We start from the raw sequence: 20,597 nt of genomic DNA on the forward strand, positions 1-20,597 counted from the left end.
CAATATGTTTTATTCTTCATCGACTCAGTTACAAGAGTGCCCATGGGGTACTTTTCTTTTCTAAATCGAAAAAAAAAAATAAACAAATTGAGGTTTTGCGTTATGCAGGTTTCCATTTCACGTATGAGATCATTAACAAAAATTCAGCTATTTCGAAAGAATACTTAGAAACAATAAAGACGGAAACTTAAACTTAAGTGAAATCAATTTCTTAGCTATAAAATGTCTCCTGTAGAAAAGCCTCACATTTATCCTTATATAACTGTTTAAAATACTCAACTTTTATGTAAAAGTTTAGTTTTCTTCCAAAAGATTCTATGTTTAGTCCAGTTGGCACGTTCTGATAGTTCAGACTGCTGAGATAATCAAGGTACTGGATATAAGACTTCTCTTCTTCATGATGGATGTCTGTACATCTGCCATACTATCCAGATGATTGTTTAAAATTTTCAGTTCTTAGGAAAGAATCTCATACGGATCGTTATATCTATGACACTTCTCGTTATCATCCTACTCGAAAGGTTGGAACCATCAAAACGATATTACATCGCACTCATAATATTTTTCACAGAATACCTTTTACAACAAGAATTGAGTTATATCAAATCTACTTTTATGAAAAATGACTTTAACGAAACTTTTATCAAGGAATCCTTTAACAGCGTTAGGCGACTAGTCTCTAGATCTCCTGGAGATATCTCTCGGATCCCACTCCCATTAAAGGGATTTCTGAATGTATTGCTTACTATTCCAGGCATCTACCAAATTCCATGCTCTTGTGGTTTGTATTACTTTGGACCATCCGTCGTGCAGAACATAAATCTTACGAACAACGGACACTGAATTAGAAGTTTTATTTACTTCGCAGAAATCCGTGATTTCCAATACCGATCCTCTTCAATTACCTGCGCATAGTTCGGTGATATTGGGTCGGGAACAGCCTTCATTAAATGTTTCGGTCAACTGCTGCGCTCACGAAGTTCTGTTTGTCCATGAATGACGTCTTGGACGACGGCGATCTCGTTCCTGAAAGACCGTCTTAGGACTATAGTTACACCTCTTAGAGACGATCCACTGATTAAACACCTGGGATATCTCACCGTATGAGAAATCAGTGACCTTTGCTGTTTTCAAAATCATGGCTCAATCCAGACAGGTATCCACAATAAGCTCTTTATGGAAACTGCGAAAGATCCTTTTTTTTTCTCATTGTGCTCAACATCATTCACGATTGCTCTTCAGCAGCATTCTTAAATAGTTGCCTAGAACACGTATTGACAACACACGTGACCAAGTATTTTTCACATATGCTGTACAAATCACGTTTACGTGCGAGTGACAGGTATACGTATATCTAGTACCGTGAACCTGAGCAGTCTGGCCTAGAAGAACATGCCATCTCGACTACACATAACCCTTTCGGATGAAAACAAAACTTTTACATAAAAGTAGATTTCTTTAAAGCGGTTATACAAGTAGAAATGTGACCGAAAGAACTTAGATCTGATGGCTTTTAGTCATCTTCTTTATGGTAAACATTATTATATAATTTCTACGCAAATAACTGATTATGATATTATTGAATTTTTTTTAATAATTGGGAATTTACTGACCGTCTGTTGTACTATTCACGCTGTAGTACTACTTTGTGAAATTGATTATTTTATTGTAATTTTATTTTGGTTTCCATTCGTTGTAATTCTTCTAAGGACGCCTATGATATTTAGGTGAAACTTTTACATATAATAAATTTATATCACTTAAGTTTAAGCTTGCATATTTATATTTTCTAAGTAGGTTAGCTTATGTGCCTAAATTAAGCGGTTATTTCGAAAGCTGTCATCCATTCATCAGAAGATGGGCTCATTTCTCATTCCATTGATTTCCACTGATTCATTTGTGGCCATCAGATATTCAAATTCTGTAAAGATCACATATAGCGTACCTTATCGACAACATTTTATCGGTTATTCCTCATACTGAGATGACTTTCAGTGCTTGAACATACAGTAATTGCAGTTAATGTTTCACTTTCTCTTGAATAGTGATTCACAGACTGCATGTACAGGTTGTACAGGTTGTACTATTGGTTTAATGAAACAAAATTTGTTAATTTATTGATTGATTCAAAAGGGTAAACATTTTAATCAGAATTAATATAATATGTTTGAACGATTTTCACATACAGTAAAAATTTGACTGTTAGAAACATTTTTTCTTGAACTTAATAAAAAAAAAGGAACTTACCTGAACAATGAGCTGCTTGGCTTCTATGACATTTCTTCCCAGAAGTAAAACATTTAAGTATTTCTTGTCTGAAATAAAGGACTTAAGGAAGTTTGTGCCAAGATGGTTCCGTAGCTTATTAGCAGAAGAGAAAATGGATACCCTAATTCTTTCCCTATGGAATGTGGTCGCTAAAAATGCTACTTCCTCAGCACTCACTACAAAAACAGCAACAAAAACATACATTAACCAGAAGACCAAAAGTCACTATCTTTACATTACTGAATAATGATGTTTTTATGTTTTCTTCAATACTTGTCTATCTTATTAATGTGAGCAAAATCCTTTTCTTAAATAATGTAATAACTTAAAAATTTATGTCGTAGCTTCCGTGAAGGTTCGAAACTTGTCATATTTTAAACCAAATTTTTTTTTAAGTTTTCGTTGACAAAATCATCGTGTTTAATCCCATCACTCACGAAATTCAACCAGTGAATTTAAGTTTTCAGACAGCACTGCTAGTATTATGGTTTAAGGTCACAGAGGGCAGCACTTGTCTTCGTGTCCTCGCTACGACATCTTAGAAATCACTGATAATCCTGAACTCAACAATCCTTCCTTGAAGACTAAGGGGAAGGGGAAAGCGACCGACTGCCAGGTGCTATCGATAAAGTTCCTTAATTTAAAATAATTTCAGCTATTCTCTTTGGATACTGAAAATACCTTGGACGTTTTAAGTTATTATTATTATTATTAAGCCAATATGATAAATCTGATGATCGTGTTGGAATGGGAATGAGAATGATTAGAATTAAGTATTATCTGGTGAGGTTTCATTAAATATTGAATATATCTCAATCATATTAAAACCTGTATAACTGAGAGAACAGGTAGCAGATTATTATTTTTTCTCCCCCCCAGCACTTACGGACTTTAGCATAGATTAGCCCTTCTCCCAGTATGTCCATTGTCCTGTTTTCTATCAGTCCAATGGATAAATTTCCTATGGTGGTTCTGGATCATTTATCCGTGAACATCATATATTCACATTGTGTAGACACTGTTTACTGCACCTTCTCTCCAACATTTTGTTGGTTATTCCTTACAAAAACGCCAACAACAAAGTACCATTGAAGATTTTGACTGCCTGCTGCCACAGAGCTCTCCGAGAGAGCCTTGATGCACGGACATTATATCAGTGCATCAACATTCTTTTTTGACGTTAGTTTAATCCCTGATAGAGCAGCCTGTAATAAAAGACAGTTAGACAGATGAGCAATTAAACAAAAATTATACGAATATCTCAGAAGGACTTATTTGATTGTCGAATTGCAGTATCTTTCCTTAGATGCCACAGTAAACTCTTTCAACTTTCCGAACCGTACCTAGGTCATCTGGTGTCCGCGCGTAAAACTCTCTCTGTGTGTGAAGAGTTTTAAGGATACAGCAGATATGAATGTTATGAAAAGAAAAAAAAAATTTTCTTTGATACCAAGGATAACATATTTATATACTTCATAATAAATAATCCAATAATCGGACATGAAAAATATAATTCAGAAAATTTATATTAATAAATTTGTAATATCTAAATATTAAAGAGTTGGGTTGAAACTAATCTTATTTCAACTAAATTCTTTACGCAGTAAAAAGGACATTCATTAGCATAGATTCCATGACTTACAATTGTTTTCATTAAAAAGAAACACGCAGTCATCTAGAAAAGACGAAATCCAAAAATATTTTACGAACTCAAATATTTTCATCATCGATCAATTTTTTCCTTCGTTTCTTCATCAACTTTCTGCTAAAAAATTCAACAATTGTTTCTAAGGAAACAGGTAATTCACAACTGCTTATTTCAATGAGTGATAATATGAAAACAGATTTTTTTCTGATTTATAATTATTATATTGCAAACGGTATTCATAATTGTTAAAAATTCTAAATATGTAATTTTTAACAAACTCAGTACATACGATTTAGCCGATTTATCGTGCACGCAAATTTAAGTGTAAGCACATTTCTTTTAAATTCTCATGCCGTCAAGATAAATAAATGGAATAAAAGTTATGCTTGGAGAGATGACTCGATTTTTTTGGACCTTCATTACGGTATACTAATAGAACAAAATACCTAAAACTTGAGATAGTCCATACCTAACATCCGTCTGGCTAAATTCCCGTACTCTGGTCAAGTGAAAATTGTTTATAGGTTTAGTTTTGAATAGAGTTTACTTTAACATCTTCCTTCTAATTCCGAGTCACTTACCTGCTGTTCGAAAATAGGTTCACATTTCCCTTACTAGCACGGGTTTACAATAATTACTTTGCTTTCACTCCAATTACGAAAATAGCATCGTTGTAATTATTACAAGAGCAACACTTTATGTGCGAGTTGTAGTTACTTCAGAGAACAATTTAAAAAGTGAGTCATTGTAAGAGACAATGAAAACCAAGCACGGAAATGCATATCATTATTGACTTTTAATACTGGCAAAACATACGTAACAATAAACAAATAGCGTTTCTATGGTACAACACATTGAAAGTCTTATGCGTAAACAAACAGTTCTGTCAAATATCTCTAACAGTTCTTTTATGTCTAGAATAGGCAATTAGTTTCTAATATATTAGGAATTAAAATTTGTAGGCTATTTATTTTACATCCGGTAATATAAGTAAATCTTTTGTTTACTAAATATTTGTCAGCTTTCAATATTTACAGATTAATAATCGAAAAAATCACTGAAGCATGCAACTACTGTATATTGAAGCAACTTAATTATGTTAAAGAATGCCAGGAAACCATTAGGATCAGGGTTCAAGATAAAACAGTCTTACCCCTCGAAACAGACAACTCTGTAAAACTCAAATACTGTAGGTAGTACTAACTCTGAAAATAGGAAACAAATGTATGCTAAGATATCTGAGAAAGGAGTAGACATACTTCGCCAACATACAGTTACTTCTATCTAGGACTTCGTGCATTTGAAATCCATATGAAGGTTGGTTAGGAGCTTACTGATGGAGATATCGGATTGCCCACTATAAAGAAATAATCTAAATGCGGAAGACACAAATCTAAAAAGTGGTTAAAGATTCTCGTTTAAATTAAGGTTAGAATTAAAAAGAAACACAGCATTCAAACTGGCCGTTTGGCTATATTTATAAATGAAAAATGAGAAGATACGAGATTAATGAGGAAGTAATTGAGGATTACTAACATAGCTTATAGTTATGCAAGTACAAAAATTTAATCTTATAAATTTAGTTAATATCGATGATAAGATTTGATTACGTTCAGAATATTTTTAATTACTTTCAAATTACCCATTGTGATCTCCAGTGCAGAGTAATTTGAGGATTTACATTAAAATTAACCTGCCTTCTGTACGTCTATCAAATGGATTTACTGTGGGACAATCACTTTGCTTAATGAAATACTGAAATGTCTTAAATATTAATCATGTTTTACCTCGAAGGTAATGTTTGCGGAGTTGGTAACCTTTGTAAACAGTTGATAGTTTTGAGGTTTACAACTTAGCACAGTTTTACAAATTTCTACAATTGTCTTTAAATTTTAACAGAAATTTCCTGTGATTCAAATAGATACACAGTTTTCAAATAATAGAAATAGATGTTTTACTACAATAGATTTTCCATTATTGAAGTGTTTGTCTCTGTTATAAACTTGAATACGTAAATACAACAGCATTCCGTTTGTTATTCTATAATTCATGCTCTTAAACCTTATACCGTTTTCATACAATGCCCCAATGGTTGCCTTAAAAAGAAAAAAAAAGTATTACCACATTCGATCAGTTGTTGCTATAGCAGACAAATTAACAGAAGGCAAAACATAAATTACACATGGACTCTGAGTTTCAGCAAACGCCAAGCATAAAATCCTCATCAATATTCATCAATATTCGACAACTGTGGAAGAGTCTATAATTCTGTCCAAACTAAGTGCAATAACGCAACTGTAATTGGAGTGTCATGCACTTGGCACAGGTTCTTGCTAAACGTTATTGATTTGGAAAGGAAAGTTATTTCAAAATAACTCAGAACAACTCATTGTTATCCGGGTGTTCATATTAACATTACATTATTATTGCTTACCTCTTCGGTTTGTTTGAATACGCTTTCAAGTAGGGCTAAAAGTTAAGCGATAGTAGTCTGTATTGATCATTTTCAGTTCGAAAACTAGTTTATTCTGGGCAAGAAACACACTTTTTTCGTATTTATTGCGTTTTTATTCTGGCTGATTTGCCTGTTTTGAAGGAAGAAGAACTGGGGTTTTCCAAGGGAGGGAATCCCCAACCTCCGTATGAGACTGGTAAACTCACCTTCAGTTGAAAACTCCTTATGAAGATTCTGGTCCGTAATAAATGGTTTTATATAAATTAGATGAAATAAAGGTCGAATCCTATATTTTATTTTAGCTCTTTTATAGGAGTCGATTACAGTCTGGTTGAAATGAGTTCCTTTTATCAAAGTTCTAGAACATGGCAGGCATCTCTAATTGCATTTGGTAACTAATGGGTTGTAACAAAAATCGATTACTGTTGTTATCTGCCATTCCAAGAAAGTTTCCCAAGAATTCGAAACGATAAAAGAAGATGAATAACTTTACTAAAATTTCTTTTGAAACTATTTTTTTTTGTGCAGCTTTTCCTGGTGTCTTAATTAGAAATACATGGTTTCGAATCCGAGTTGAAATATATACAACCGATAAACTTTAAAGTAAGAACGTTACGAACTGTAAAATGTATACGAGTAATAATCTCAGATGTTGTTTTGATTCCTTTGACCCTATGGTGAATTGCTTAAGCTAAATTCTTCTTAGAATAAGTGTCAGAAAACTGAAAGCAATTAGTGAAAAGAAGTTTGAAATTACACGCGTATACTGAATTTTAATAAAATTTCAAATGAATGTTACTATTTTCGCTCTTTGAATAAAATACCATATAGAAATAAAATAAAAACAATTATAGTTATTTATTGTAATTTAACTGAAACATTACTTTCCACAAACACATTTTTTTTCTTCAAATAACTATCATATAGAATTGAAGGTAAGAACATTATTTTTAATGGAAAGGTTTGAGGCTGTTATTCTAAAAATTCATCACGAATTTGAAAGTAATAATCGGTGATCGTTATCTGCATATATTACTGCAGAGATAACACCCCCCCCCCCCCAACACACATATCATATGTAGAAATCAAAATTTTCAAGTCACTTTAGGAGTTCAATAAGCAGAGTGATGATCTGACATCGGCCGATGTGAGACCATCTCCCACCTAAAGATAATCACAAACATCCATGGCCAGGAGTGAATTCGAACCCATTGGAGAGGGGATACGTTAATCACTCGATCAAGGCCGGCAGCTTACAGTGGAGATTGGAATAAGTTGAATTTGCAGCTCACATTTTTTTTTTTTTTCTCTTGTTCAGCCCTTTTATTCCCGTGCTTGGGAACAGCCGCTCATCTCATGCACTTCGTACAAAATGAAATGTTAGTTATCGAAATGCAACATTAATATATTAATTATTTCTTTCAATATTTCTGCCCATCTACTTAGTGTTAGTTTACATATATAAAGTAAACGGGTTGTGGTTGAAGTTGCTGGAATGTTTATGAGTTGTTCAAACACGGTGTAACGAAATCCAACACAAAACATTGTCGCGTTTCAACAACCTGATAATTGAATTTTCCTTGTGTAGAATTACTCAATACAGTTTTCAACATACAATTTTAAAAGAGAATCTAGAAAAAATTGTCATTCCTTTGTAGTATATTCCTTTAAGTTTTTATTGATATATTATAATGTGCAGTTTGTGGAAATAAATGAAACATACTTCAGGGAAATGATCGTATTACTTTATTTGGCTGTGCACGATGCTATGATATTTATTTATTGGTTATTATAAATAAAATGTAGGATTCATTTTGCAACAATTTATCTACCATACTTTATTAATTTACTCAGTACTAAGAAAAATATATTTGGATAATTATCAAAATAACGACATTACAGTAATAACTGCGATTAGTTTGAAGTCAAGACTGTCCAGTCTTCTGTCGAGGTGTGTGAAACCTTTTTTTTTTTTTTTTTAATATTGATGTTGTTGATGTGCCACTTGCATACATGCATTATAAATGTAACTACATAATCATAGATGGTGACTTATACATATCATATTAGGCTATTTATTTAATAGGACATTGATATAAAATCTATGAATTCATATTATACAATTAATTTAATAAACTGAAATTACAAACTTACATTACATTTAATGACATTTCTGTTGCTGACTACTGGTATAGTTAGCCCACCGATTTGAGGTCCCTCGAAACTACTGCGCATGTCAGAAAAAGGAGAATCCATTCCGATAATAGGGTAATCAGTCTGTCTTCTGGGAGGTAATAATAAACAAACTCAGTTTGTTTATTATTACAGGTCGGAAAATTTAGCTTTTCTTTTACGAACATTGTTGTTTTTAAAGTGTAACTATTTTGCTTGTATAACAGTTGGAAAAATGTACGTAGAGTGTTAATACGTGCAAATACTACGTTCTACATAAAACAATGTCACTTCGCTCCATGATAAGTTTCCTTTTATTCTGGGACTTTTTAAAACAAAATCCGATTTCATGAAGTATTTTCCTTAAAGTTTCTTTTTTCCAAGGAAAATTATTTTTTTCTTTAAGCACAGGAATCAATTTCGGAACAGTTGGCACTCTTTTCTCGAATACGTAAAATTCGTGAATAGCTCTTCTTATAACCTCTACATCAAAATCATTCAAAGCTACGGTTTCGATGGTTTTACTCTGGGGCTTTTTTTTTTTTTTTTTCTAGGAGATTTAAATTTTGGCTTACCTTCACCTTTTGATTCCCTACGAATTCTTTTAACAGTCGACCCCGATACGCCCGCAATTGCACTCGCACGTTTTATGACTTGAGAAAGGGGAACAAGAAGACAGCCTTCTGACGATTCTTTTTCGCAGAATGTCAGCACATTATTCAATATTCTTTTGCAAGAGCTACTGAAACGTGTAACAATAGAACTTGTTGACTGTACTGGATCCATCATATAAATTAATAATAAAAAAATAATGCAAAAAGAGAACAACAAAAATCAAGCTAGTACTAGTACAGCGACAGACAAGAAAGCACGTGATTTCGCATGTTGGCGACCAATTTGTACATCCTTCATTTCTTTCTCCCCTTCAGCATGAATCGACTATTCTTGGCACAAATCCAACAAGGGATCTAGAAATGGTGGGCGAACTATAGAAAGTTGTTTCAATGAACAAACCTACCTTCGCCTTAACTGAGAGCGATCTTACACGATTTATCGCAGTTTTTTCATCAGAATACCAATATTTTTCAACATCCAAGATGTGTAACTCTCAAGTGTGTTAGTGCTGACACGCGTGTCATAGGTTCGCCATCACTGATATAGTGTTCCGATTCCAATGCGAACATATAGAATGTATTTTGAAGATGCTGCAAACTTATTTGTTATTTTTTTAAAAAGTACCGGGTTGGTGAGCTTGTTATTTTGATAATAGAAGTCGTAAAGCCATTTGCTAAACAAGCTGGCTGAAGAATCTTTAAAATTCTGCAAAAAAGTTAACGTTTATTCGAATGCATCAGTAATTAAACAAGTAGAATCAATATAAAGTTCTTCCATTACTATGTAGTTTGCACATCAGTTCTAATTGCTATTAATTTACATAGATAGAACAATTCGATGAACTTTATTTTATATTATTTTATAATCTTTTACAGAACCTGATACTAATAGAAAATATAGAATAAGAAACTTTTATGAAGCAAACTGAAGATTTCTAAATACAATTTCTGTTTATGAAACTATCGCTATCAGACAGCTTGGTTTTCCTGGATTGATAACTAATATTATATAGTAATAGCAGTGTTACCCCGTGGATTGCAAAACCTTGTTCTGGCGAGTATTCGAAATTTTGAATTCTACTTAATATTCGTTTAATTAACTTGGAAGACAGCGAATGATATTACAAACCATTAAAGTGTACGAAGAACCGTTTAGCTTCTGCTTATATATGAAGGGAGAAATTAATGCACTTAATTTCAGAAACTAGGTCATCCTCCGTAGGTCATTTGATTTTGACGATGGCCTTTAGATGGATCTTAAGATCTGGCTTCGAATCACATCAAGGAAGCGAATACCCTTTATCAGGACATTTCAGTTGAAGGTGAGGTAGCCATCTTACAGGGGAGCAAAATTCCTGAGGGTTTCGTACGACAACCAGGAAAACCCAGGAAAAAGCACGCATTTAAAGACAAAATTATATTGCAACCCGTATTGGTTTTTCTAAAGATAATGCTGGAGATCATTTTAGTAAAAAAATCATAATATTAAATGTTAATTGTTTCAAAAATTACAATCGCAGTTTTAATAAAAATAAAGGTAAGCAGACATGAACCCGGCAAAGAATTGATTCAAAAATTTAGTTTGTGTTTAAAATAGCAACTGTGAATACCACCATAGTTCTTAATAAGCAATTCAGCTAGTTGGGTGTAACTCTTATTGGTTTATGAGACTCATCTAAAAACAGTACAGTTTTTCTACTAATTTTGCTACCCACTTCTTTCATCACTTTCCCTTCCACCCCTGTCCAAAGACAAAAAATGTTTAAAGAGTTACGGTTCGGAGATACTTTGTGGATAACTGTGCTCAATTTACTGGGTACAGAGAAAAAAGGACATCGTAGCCAAATGTTTTTCATCTCACACCAGTGGCAATTTGTCTGGAGAATTCGTTTTTGACGCTATGTATGAAATGTCAATGTTGATAACCCTGTAGGTTAGTCAGGCTTCATCTCAAAGCAAGACGTATAATGCGAATGGTACGAAAATAGTCACAAAATTGCAGGTATCCGACCTAAATCAAGAGTTCGAGGTAATAAACACGATATATGTGAGATAGAGAACATCCTTGTACATGAGAACACCAGTAACTGTTCTTTTACTCTAGAAATTTGGGAAAAATCTGCTAAATGCATCAAATGACTCTGCTCTCTTTTATTTGAAAAACATGACACAGCAGCAACGCTCTTTACACCATAAAAATCCATATTATTATTATTATTATTATTATTATTATTATTAATGAAACTTACTCTCGAGAAATGAGCTGTTTGGATTCTTTTCATAGTTCTTCCTGGGAGTAAAATATGTAGAGATTTCTTATCAGAAATAAACGATCTTGAAAAACGGTGCGAAGATGAGCGCTCAGGTTTTCACAAAAAATTGATGTTCTAATGATTTTGCTATGAAACAGTGAAGTTAGCTGTATCACTTGTTGCGCTTTCCGTACAGAAAAAAAATATTATTACAATAAAAATAGTTTGTAATGACACGGAATGAATTCTGCATGTCAGAATACGATTTAAACGACGTGTTGCTAACGCCTTTTAATCATTTAGAATTGACAATGAAAGTATATTTGGATGAAATATCATCTACAGGATCATATCATTCATGGATTAGTGATTTCCTCTTAGGATCACTTTCTTGTTGAGAATAATCACTTCTGATTTAAAGTTTAAAAGAATCTACCAATCGGTAAGGGAGAAAATTCATATAATATGGAGAATTAAGGACTAGTTAAACTGATTAGTATTATCTGGATATCCAAAATATTTACCGAAAAGAATATATCGAAAGATAATTTAAAGAAAGGCAATCAATAGAAAAAAACAATTAACCGAATTGAAAAACATTTCAGCGAACAACAGCTAATCGAAAAAGCAATTATTATTACTCTTTCCAAGAATTATGAAAGAATTAATCGAAAAATTAGTGGAAAGCTTCCCTCAAAGGGTGCAGGACGTTTTCAAAGCCCAAACGTGAACATACACCAACATTTACATATACATTTACAACATTTTGCATACATAAACATTTACAAATACATATGGAAACATAATTAAATTGAAAGTAAACGATTAAAGGTGTATCATCACTGAACAAAGTTTTAATTTTTATTAAACAAATAAAGGTATCAGTTTCCGCTTTTCTGTGGGAAAATGAATCGGTATGTCAGCGCCGTCCCTCTAACACGACCTCCATTCATCTGATCACAGCAACGTTTATATGTTTTCCCCATTCATCAGCCCACGCCCATTAAGCTCACACCACAACAACAATTTTTAGCGCAGTTGGTACCATTGGCAAATGAATGGGGAATGTCTACGCAGTCCCGCTAATTCCTTCTTTCATTCATCTGCCCACACCGACGTTTATCTTTAATCCCCATTCATCTACCCACAGAAACCTTTATATTCTATATGTCATCCCCATTTATCTGCCTATGCGCATGAAATAGCCCCGCAACAACTTTTATCTTCACGCACTCTCTGATTCGACATTCGCATGCCGAATCAGAGAGTAAACTGTAAACTGTTCCATTCGCTTAAGTGCGTTGTGAGATGAGGAGAGAATGAACTACATACAGTATTTGCCATGATTTAATATCGCTAAACGTCGCTGAATTTGGCTTTTTTTTTCAATTTTTTTATTTTTCACGTCACTATGTTTAATTTCTAAATGGCATCTGAGTTTCGCAGGTTTCATGCACTCGTTCGACAACACTTCATAACACAAAACACATTGAGGTTTCTGTTCACTTTCACCGTCACCAAGTAAATTTGGAACCCGAATTCCAAATATGAACAGTTATATTTCCTATTGTATTTTTTCTTTGAACTGCTTGTTTCTTCTACTTTAATAGTACTGTATTAGATTTAATCGCCGTTACAACACGTGTATCAAAATTAGGATTAGTATCACCTGCTTCATTTGCTCATCTTTTCAAAGTCCTACTTTTCCATTATTAAAAAACATTTCCGAAAAATTGTCCGAGTATCATGTAGCACTTCTGAAGGTAGATGAGTATTGGTTGAAGGAGGAAACCTTCAGTAATAAAATCAATAAACAACAAGCAATTAGTTGAAATGTGAATAACACATGTTCACGTCAAATCTGACAAAACAGCAAGGGAAGGTGGAAGCAATAAAACTATATTGTTATTCACTTCACCCCTCTTATTATTCGTCATTCTGCCGCTACAAATTATTGTAGTGCCAGAGTGATGAGTAATAAAAGAAGGATGAAGTGTAGTTTTATTGCTTCCGCCTTTGAACATTCCGACGTTATTTAATGTTGTTTTTTAAGTCTCCATTTGATTTCAATAATTTTTACTTATTGTTTTGTTTTGATAATTAAAAAATATTAATTAAATTAATTTAAATCTGCCTGCGGACCACCTGTCCCATCGTCGTGGACCACAGATTGAGAAACACTGCAATAAATAATTGAATATTCCATTCTTCTTACGTGCGATGTCGTAGCCTTGCTGGGCAATCACTCCATGCTGTAATTATTCAATTAAGGAGCCATCATAATCTTTATTCATGGGTACATTAGTGTAAGAGTTTTCGCCTTTGGGATGCGAGACACTACATGGGACGGATCCTCTTGCCAACAATTTGGGAGACTTCCCGATCATGTAGAGAATAACCTTCTTGCCGCTACCTCTTCCAGGTTGTGTCCGGAGAGAGTCCGAGAATAGCAACTTCGAGGGGAAACTGTCAACGCCACTTTTAGATTTGGTATGGACACTCCCTATGTGTGGGAGTCGCATTGACAAATCTTTATTTCATAATATATGCCTCTGTTATGTAGGTTTTTCCAATACGCTACTAACATGAAAGACAACACACGCGAATAATTATAGTCGAAAAGTTATACTGCTATGCGGTTTAAAGAAATTCTTCAAGAAGATCAATCAAACATTTCAATAATACAACAAAATTGCCAAAACCAATAAAATGTACCAGTAAAATCTTACAAAAACAATAAAATATACCTAGAAGTTCTACAAAACAATCAAATATACAATAAATCTCAGAACACTAAACTCCGTGTTTAAAAACACTTTTGCACAGACTTGACGAACGATGTGCACCACCACTTACAGTCACGCAAATGAGATCAGTTATTAATCACAACCCGAAATGTAGTCTGTGACTACAACTTACGTAAGCTTTCCACAGTACATCATGCATCATGCTTTCCACAAGAGGTTAGGGGAACGCATGAAATTTTTTCAGAGCGGGTGTCCCATGCCAATGGTTATTAGACCGGGAATTTCCTTAATGTGATCTGTCTTGGCCTAAGATTTCTTTTCAAATGTAGCAATTTGCTTCAGCTTTCCTCTAAGCAACTCGGATCATAAATTTTCAATGTTCAGTTTCCCCCACAGATAATTCTTTCAGCCAATATCGTGTGGTATCTTATGACTCTACAATTATGTCAATTGGATGGCCTTAGGGATGTCTGTGTCTCTTCTCCATGATTTGATGACTGCTTTAGCTATACCGATACAAGCACCTGCTGATCAAATACTGAAATTATTGTTGCTGTATAAAGGATTTATTCCACATTTTGCACATACTCATCTACCCTTATTCATAAAATCCATTATGCCTTTATAAGCAGTTGTGCTCTTCAACTGATATCTATATAACAGCATAGAGGCAAGCTTCTATAGGCACAATATATGTATTTCCATTGAATTAAACACCACAGTTTCATCTACCATCCTCGATTCGTGTGCAAAATCAAACAGCTGTCCCATATTCCTCTGTCCTTTGGAATAGTCTCTTCAATAACATTTTCTCTAATGAATCAATACCTACTCTTCAATAAACACATTAAAATATTCTTTTCTCTCTAACCACTAGTACACAGACCGTAAAATAAATAGTGCGTTGTTGATGTAACCATACACCAGCCAGATCTGCAAGTTTTATGACCTGCTATCATGCAGAGATAGATAACTTTGTTTTATGCAAACCTATTATTGAATATTATGAAATGATAGGATCGATAATCCCAACTTAAGGTTGTACATTTGAAAAAAATATAGATTTAATGACTGTAAAATAGAGATAATATATAAAGATTTTAATGATAAATACTACTAGCTTCGGCATATAGCAGCCTTCTTCAGGTATTTATAAAGGAATACTACTAAACATTGAATTATCTAAACAAACTGGAAATTACAGGTACAAATTGCCTCACATAATCGATAAATAAAAACGTTGTATTTTTTCAAGTTGTTCCAACTGGCGTGCCATTGTTTATTGCAATTGTGCGTGCAGGTTCACGTGAACGCCAATATTGAACAACTGCAGCATGGCTATTTGGGATGTTATAACTTAAATTGTTGTTTAAGTGGACCGGGTTCAGCAGGATTTCCCTTGATTCTACAATTTTCCTCTCAAACTCATCATCACAGCGAAAGATATTTTCTGATTTATTCCAGCAAACGGAGTGGCTTTGTTGGTCATCATTAGGATTATTTGAAAAAAGAACATGACTGGATAACGCAGTTGCATGAGATCTTTTGTAAGAGATGTCTCTCTTATGCTCTTCTGTCCTTTGTTCAATATATTTGTTTGTTTGTCCAAAGTATGGGATATTGCAATCGCACCACAATTTATATACTCCAGGGTACTTAAGGTTGTGATGAGTAGGATTTGGATGGCTGATTAGAGAACGGATTTTAGGAAGTGTGGTGAAGAACGTCCTGATATTATATTTTTTAAGGACTTTAGCTATTTTTTGGAGACTGTGCTAATGTATGGAATGGAGATGCTACCTTTGAAATTAATAGTCTTTGTTGTGCACTGCCTAGGAGGATTCAGAAGAAATTTCTTAATTGTTTTTTTCAGAGTATCCATTTTGTTTAAAAATAAGAGTGAAGTGATTCATTTCTTTTTGTAGTTCATCTTGTTCATTTAAGAGAGAAAGTGCTCTGTGTCCTAAGGTAGTAGATATAGTTCCAAGTTTTTGTGGTGGAAAATGATGAGAAAGATTATGCAGATATCTATTGGTATGCGTAGGTTTTCTGTACATAGAGATTTTTAATCTGTCAGAGCATCGTGTAAACATAACATCCAAGAAAGGTAAGGAGTTATTATTTTCTAGATCAGCAGTAAATTTTATATTAGGATGTTGGATGTTTAGATGACGAAGAACATCTGTGAGAGATGTGTGCCTGTGATTCCAAGTAATGAATATATCATCACCATATCGTTTCCAAACTTTTGGTTTAAATGAGAAGGAAGATATGGCTTTCTTTTCAACATCTTGAAGGAAGATGTTAGCTAGCACTGGGGACAAAGGATGGCCCATTGCCAGGCTTTGTTTTTGTTGGTAAATGGAGTCCTGATATCTGAAGTAACCAGAATGAATGCAATGCTTTAATAAAGTGAACATTATTTTGGATAATTTATCCTGTAGTAATGTAAGTACCTCGTCCGTAGGAACGTTAGTAAATAAAGATATAATGTCAAAACTAGCTAGAATGTCATTTTTATCTATGGGAATATCTTTAATATGAGAAACAAAATCTGTGGTGTTTTTAATGAAAGATGAAGATTTATTGGCGAAACACTTGAGGTACTTTGCTAAATATTTTGAAAGTTTATATGTAGGTGAATCAATTCCTTCCACAATTGGGCGAAGAGGGATGTTTTCTTTATGAATTTTGAGAACTCCACAGATGCGTGGGATAAGAGAATGTAGAGAGCGTAATGAGAGGCGAACATTATGAGGAAGTTCATTCGCAGTCTTTAACAAGTTGTTTGTACGGTTTTGTAATTCTCTTGTAGGATCTTCTTGAAGAATTGAATATATTGAACTATCTCCAAGTAATTGAAGCATTTTGTTGTAGTAATCCTCGGAGTTGAGGATGACCGTGGAGTTGACTTTATCTGCAGGTAAAATAATAATGTTACTGTTCTGTTTTAGATTTTTTAGGGCTCTTCTTTCAGCCACTGAAATATTATCTGTTATAGGTTTGGCATTATTTATAATGAAAATCGATTCAATACGAAGAAGTTTCGCCAAATGATTAGGAATGAGTGAACTTGCTTTTTCTATTTTTGTAAGGAGAGATTCTTTAGGGATAAATTTTGGTGAGGGAATAAAATTGAGACCTTTGCTAAGAATATCCGTTAACATATGAGAAGATTTGTTCACTACTACCTTTTCAGGATTAATACGGGCTTCACTATGACCAGATCTGTTTTGTGTCCTTATTAGATTATTAAATTTCTTGATAAGAGTATATTTATTCTTGTTTTGTATTCGTGTGGCTTGTGCTTCACTGTTAATGATAAAATCATGTAAGTTAACATTATCCATAACTTCTTCAAGTTTTTGAGTTAAAGATCTTTTAGTGCTGAACAAAAAAGCTAAACAACGTTTTGTGTCTGTAATTCTTTCGATGAGGAGATCCATCTTAGCTTTAGTATAGATTCTTTTAGCGTGGTCCGTTGTTATCTTTTATTTAAAAGAGATGAAATTGGGAAATTGGGAAATTCTGGAACTTACAGAATTGATTCACCTACATATAAATTTTCAAAATATGTAGCAAAGTACCTGAAGCGTTTCACCAATAAATCTTCATCTTTTATCAAAAACACCACAGATTTTGTTTCTCATATTAAAGATATTCCCATAGATAAAAATGACATTCTAGCTAGTTTTGACATTATATCTTTATTTACTAACGTTCCTACGGACGAGGTACTTACATTACTACAGGATAAATTATCCAAAATAATGTTCACTTTATTAAAGCATTGCATTCATTCTGGTTACTTCAGATATCAGGACTCCATTTACCAACAAAAACAAAGCCTGGCAATGGGCCATCCTTTGTCCCCAGTGCTAGCTAACATCTTCCTTCAAGATGTTGAAAAGAAAGCCATATCTTCCTTCTCATTTAAACCAAAAGTTTGGAAACGATATGGTGATGATATATTCATTACTTGGAATCACAGGCACACATCTCTCACAGATGTTCTTCGTCATCTAAACATCCAACATCCTAATATAAAATTTACTGCTGATCTAGAAAATAATAACTCCTTACCCTTCTTGGATGTTATGCTTACACGATGCTCTGAAAGATTAAAAATCTCTATGTACAGAAAACCTACGCATACCAATAGATATCTGCATAATCTTTCTCATCATTTTCCACCACAAAAACTTGGAACTATATCTACTACCTTAGGACACAGAGCACTTTCTCTCTTAAATGAACAAGATGAACTACAAAAAGAAATGAATCACTTCACTCTTATTTTTAAACAAAATGGATACTCTGAAAAAAACAATTAAGAAATTTCTTCTGGATCCTCCTAGGCAGTGCACAACAAAGACTATTAATTTCAAAGGTAGCATCTCCATTCCATACATTAGCACAGTCTCCAAAAAATAGCTAAAGTCCTTAAAAAATATAATATCAGGACCTTCTTCACCACACTTCCTGAAATCCGTTCTCTAATCAGCCATCCAAAACCTACTCATCACAACCTTAAGTACCCTGGAGTATATAAATTGTGGTGCGATTGCAATATCCCATACTTTGGACAAACAAACAAATATATTGAACAAAGGATAGAAGAGCATAAGAGAGACATCTCTTACAAAAGATCTCATGCAACTGCGTTATCCAGTCATGTTCTTTTTTCAAATAATCCTAATGATGACCAACAAAACCACTCCGTTTGCTGGAATAAATCAGAAAATATCTTTCGCTGTGATGATGAGTTTGAGAGGAAAATTGTAGAATCAAGGGAAATCCTGCTGAACCCTGTTCACTTAAACAACAATTTGAGTTATAACATCCCAGATAGCCATGCTGCAGTTGTTCAATATTGGCGTTCACGTGAACCTGCTATATATATATATATATATATATATATATATATATATATATATGTAGAAAGTATTTTTACCTTGGGTATAAATATGTTACAGATATACCAAGCAATTTTAAACCTGGTTTTTACTCCATTTCCCAAGTATACGAACAGACTAAAAGTCAAGTTCGTGCCTGCAATTGATGCAAGTCTAACTGATCCCACAGATAGTGCAGGACCAGGGCAACTCGTGGCAAAGGTGGAACAAGCTCCGATCACTCATCTTAATATTTACCCTTAATGCCAAAACACATCTCCAAGAAGGGGATGTATGATGTTTTGTATTAAAGGCAAGGGGCCACTACCCAGACCGGTTTCGACCATTATTGTGGTCTCGTCAGTGGGAGCTAGGCTAGAAATACCAAGATTTAGTAATACAAGAGCTTGTAAGTATTTCGCGCTCTTGTATTACTAAATCTTGGTATTTCTAGCCTAGCTCCCACTGACGAGACCACAATAATGGTCGAAACCGGTCTGGGTAGTGGCCCCTTGCCTTTAATACAAAACATCATACATCCCCTTCTTGGAGATGTGTTTTGGCATTAAGGGTAAATATTAAGATGAGTGATCGGAGCTTGTTCCACCTTTGCCACGAGTTGCCCTGGTCCTGCACTATCTGTGGGATCAGTTAGACTTGCATCAATTGCAGGCACAAACTTGACTTTTAGTCTGTTCGTATACTTGGGAAATGGAGTAAAACCAGGTTTAAAATTGCTTGGTATATCTGTAACATATATATATATATATATATATATATATATATATATATATATATATATATATATATATATATATATATATATATATATATATATATATATATATATATATATATATATATATATATATATATATAATAAGTTTAATGACTATTACCGAGAGAAAAGATGGCAAGATATATTTAACAAGATACTACTAGTTTACTAGTTTCGTTACAAGAACATCGTCAGGTATCATACTCAAAGAAGTATATAAAAAATTACAGAGACTTAAAATTGTACTAACAGAACAAGTGAAAAACAGTAGCATGTTTGAAAAATTGCAAGTATGAGTTCCATACAAACGAATACTACGCGCTGTCGCGAGTGCGCCAGTACTGAACAGAAGCAACGTGTGCGTCCGAGAGATTGTAACTCAGGCTGTTGTTGATATGAGAGGAATCTAGAGAAATTTCTCTTGATTCAACAATCTTTCTTTCGAGTTCATCGTAGCACACATGGATATTAGCAGTTTGAGTCCAGTTTACAATGTGCTGGCGGCCTTCGTCTGAGTTAGCAGAAAAGAGAACGTGGCTAGAGAGAGCGCTGGCTCTAGTCCTGTTATAGGAGATATCTCTACGGTGTTCATCCAAACGTAGAAGGATGGATTTAGCAGTCTGTCCATAATATGGCTTTCCGTAATCACATAAAATCTTGTAGACTCCTGGAAACTGAGTAGGAAGATGTTTCTGTTTATGTCTGCAAAGTAATGAACGAAGTTTTGGAAGCGTAGTGTAGCACGTTTTGAAGTTAAATTTCTTTAGA

This window comes from Typopeltis vanoorti, chromosome 17 (genome assembly GCF_054136105.1).
Source record: "Typopeltis vanoorti isolate ZY-2024b chromosome 17, IOZ_Tvanoo_1.0, whole genome shotgun sequence".
NCBI classification, from domain to species: domain Eukaryota; kingdom Metazoa; phylum Arthropoda; class Arachnida; order Uropygi; family Thelyphonidae; genus Typopeltis; species Typopeltis vanoorti.